We start from the raw sequence: 3879 nt of genomic DNA, 5'->3' as shown, positions 1-3879 counted from the left end.
GGTAACAGTATGATAGGAGTGTAGTCTGGCCCATGATTGATACTTTCCACTCAGCTACATGAAGGCCCGGCCTGCTCCGTCGTTTAGCTGTGGCCCTGACTGGTATTGATCTCAGTGACGGAAATCGAATAGTGCCGGAGCTAATTACATTGTAATGAAGGCTGCAGGAAATAGCCTCACGTTGTTAGCCAATCTCCATCATCGACCTTGATGTGAAGGAATTCCGTTTGGATCAAAAATGGATTCTCAGATCCTTGAGAAGACTGGTTCAGTAGAACAAGCCCTGTTGCTCTTCAGTCTACAATGTTTCAAACCTACGGTGTCCATATTAGGACAGCTTCAGTCTCAGCAGGAGTTGAGAATGTCCTAATATGGACACCGTACAGGCCCTATTTTGATATTCTGGTGTGGAGTGCACTTTAGAGCTGCGATCAATTTAGCTTGCCCGGTACAATGGAAGGAATGGAATAGTAAGGCACATCTCAAATACTATTTAAATACTGTATGTATTTCACCCAGCTCTGACTCATATGCCATCAGAATAATAGATGGTTATTAAAGAAAAGTACACTGAATGTACCAAACATTAGGGAAACACTTTGCTAATATTGAGTTGCACCCCCCACTTTTGCCCTCAGAACAGTCTCAATTCGTCAGGACATGGACTCTACAAGGTGTTGAAAGCGTTCCACAAGGATGCTGGCCCATGTTGACTCCAATGCTGTCTGAATGTTCTTTGGGTGGTGGACCATTCTTGATACACACGGGACACTGTTGAGCATGAAAAACTCAGCAGCGTTACACTTCTTGACACACTCAAACTGGTGCGCCTGGCACCTACTACCATTCCCCGTTCAAAGGCACTTAAATCTTTTGTCTTACCCATTCACACATACACAATCCATGTCTCAAGGCTTAAAAATCCTTCTTTAACCTGTCTCCTCCCCTTCATCTACACTGATTGAAGTGGATTTAACAAGTGACAACAATAAGGGATCATAGACTGACCAGGTGAATCAAGGTGAAAACTAAGTCATGGGAAAATGTTCCTAATGTTTTGTACACTGTGTATATTGATTTGTAGGCTATGTTAGTTGCCATGGATGTGGATAATCTTGAGTGCCTGACAGGGATTTGATTCCATGTAGACTGTGTACATGTGTAAATTATATTGACATTGTTAGAGTGGTAGGTTTCTCATGTTCAGTATGTTCAACACGTTATCGATTTAATGTCTACTCATCAAACAGCTTGAGAAATTAGAAAACATACTCATACATGTACATTTACAGTCACAACCCGGGCCCCTAGTGGCACAGAGACGTATATGCACCCACAGCATTGTTACTAGTACCACAATAGACCACTTGATGGCGCTGTTGAGCTGTTAAAGGGATGGGCACTTACTCAGGGGCACAGTCGTTGGGTGGAAAGAGTATTGCACATAAGAGGAAATGCATTATACATTTTCTGTCATGAGGAAAGGGTAGCATTCGTATAAACACAAGTTAATAAACGTTTTGGATTAATGTAATCAGTCACTTCTTGCACTTAAACCCCCCCCCCCCCCCCCCCCCCCCCCCACACGCACACAGGTTTGCTGGGTGTAAAGTCATTAAATATTAAAAGAAAACCAACAGATTTATTTTACTCTTATCACTGCCTGCCATTTATTCTCTCACCCTTCCTCAGTAGTGATGTATGTTTGTTGATTGGTTTGGGGAGGGAGAGAGGAGGATCTTGAGTGGCATGGGCTTAATGTGTATGTTCCCACTCTGTCTCTCTATGGTACCTTTACACCACTGGAATATTGAGTATATGTTATGCCACACACTTTCCAGATAGAGCCTCAGTCTTTATGATTAGAGAGCGGATCTTTTATTAGTTAACATTAGCTTCTCATCCTGTCCACTTAAAAAAACTGTTATTTCTGACAGTATCTTCCTTTTTTGGCTGGTGAGCACACTCTCACAGACAGACAGTGCTGCAGCCTTAATTGCACGAGACTCATTGCAAAACGTCCCAGTGCTCCTCACTCTAGGGTGCTAGTCTGCTAGAATCCTCATTATAAACTGGGTGGTTCGAGCCCTGAATGCTGATTGGCTGAACGCCGTGGTATATGAGACATCATAAAAGGGAATCAGTTAGTAGTATAAAGTGTCTATTTCTAATATTTGTCTTTTAGCTCCAGAAACCCAGAGGGCCCTAAGACTGTCCTATCTGATCCCGCCTCCCCAAAACACACACACTCCTCTCATATCTTCATGTCTTCTTCTCATTTACATCTTTTCATTTAACAGAGTTGGTTGGGTTCGAGTTGAGAGAAAACCGTCACTGATACCGCAACGACCGTCAGTGGCCGGCTGGGATTGACACATAATCAATAACACTGCATCGGCTACTGGGACAGGGCGCATATTTAATATCCCTCGAGCTGCAGGATTGGAAGGCGAGGAGGAGGGGCTCGCCGCTCGCTCCTTGCCTGGGCCGTGCATTTGAGTGATGGGCCGGCAGATTGGATCTCCCGACCGAGGGATCAGCGATAGCATGCCTCTGACTTATCTAGTTACAGCTCCAGGCTGAGGCGCCGCTGGGCCCGGGCCTGTTGTCAATAGCTACCCGGGAGGAAGATGGTAAAAAAGAAGAGCAGCTTATTCCCTATTTGTTTCTGGCTCTGTATGTTCCCGCCGACCCCGCTGTCCCCTCTGTCTTCTATGTGTTGATCTGTGAGTGAGGTTGAGGTGTCTTCGGGCGCGGCCAAACTAGCCCTTTGATGTCATCCGTATCTGTGATTTCTAATGCTTTCTCAATGGGAGTCGTCCGTTAACGGTCAGCGGAGATGACGAGTCCAATATCCATACAATTTCCACGGGAAAAAAGTTCCGATGGGTTTAACTTATGATGGGCCGATGGATACGTTAGCCAATTAAAAGAGGAGCATGGACCAAAATTAATCCGTTCTAATTTGGTGTCCGTTCTCCACGGATCAGTTTGGCCAAAGCCTTAGGCCTATACTATACATAGGTTGTGTGGCTCAGTTGGTAGAGCATGGCACTTGCAATGCCAGGGTTGTGGGTTTGAAGAGTATGCATGCACTCACTACTGAAGGTCGTTCTGGATAGCAGCGTCTGCTAAATGACTGAAATGTAAATTGCTTAATACTATAAAGGCTGTCTCCTGTATTTTGAATCTGGGACTGGAAGAGGAGGATGAAGGTCTTGGGCAATGTAAGGATATTCACATAATGTCATGTCACCTTGACCGCATGTGTATGTCTTTGATAGGCAATATAAAGTATATTGTGCATAAAGTATATTGCTTATGTAATAACATGCATTTGACATGTTATACATGACACGTCTGTGGCAAAGCTTTTACTTCAAATGCATGTTATTACGTAGGTCTGTACCAACTCCATGATGTCTCATTAGTTCATGCAAACTACAATTTTTGAGGATATAGTAAGTGGATGAATGTACAGTATGTTAAAAAGAAATGTCTGAGATCAGCTAGATTATACAAGATTCACTCGTCATATTAATGACGATTTCTGTCTCAGAAACCAGATTTATTAAGAAAGACAAGGCCTCTTCTTACCACATCACCAGACAGAGCTTCTTTATAACACCACCGAGCTTCTTTATAACACCACGAGCTTCTTTATAACACCACCGAGCTTCTTTATAACACCACCGAGCTTCTTTATAACACCACAGAGCTTCTTTATAACACCACGAGCTTCTTTATAACACCACGAGCTTCTTTATAACACCACGAGCTTCTTTATAACACCACGAGCTTCTTTATAACACCACCGAGCTTCTTTATAACACCACATGGCTTCTTTATAACACCACATGGCTTCTTTATAACACCACC

This window comes from Salvelinus namaycush, chromosome 6 (assembly GCF_016432855.1).
Source record: "Salvelinus namaycush isolate Seneca chromosome 6, SaNama_1.0, whole genome shotgun sequence".
Lineage (NCBI taxonomy): Eukaryota > Metazoa > Chordata > Actinopteri > Salmoniformes > Salmonidae > Salvelinus > Salvelinus namaycush.
Note: the sequence above shows the minus strand (reverse complement) of the source record.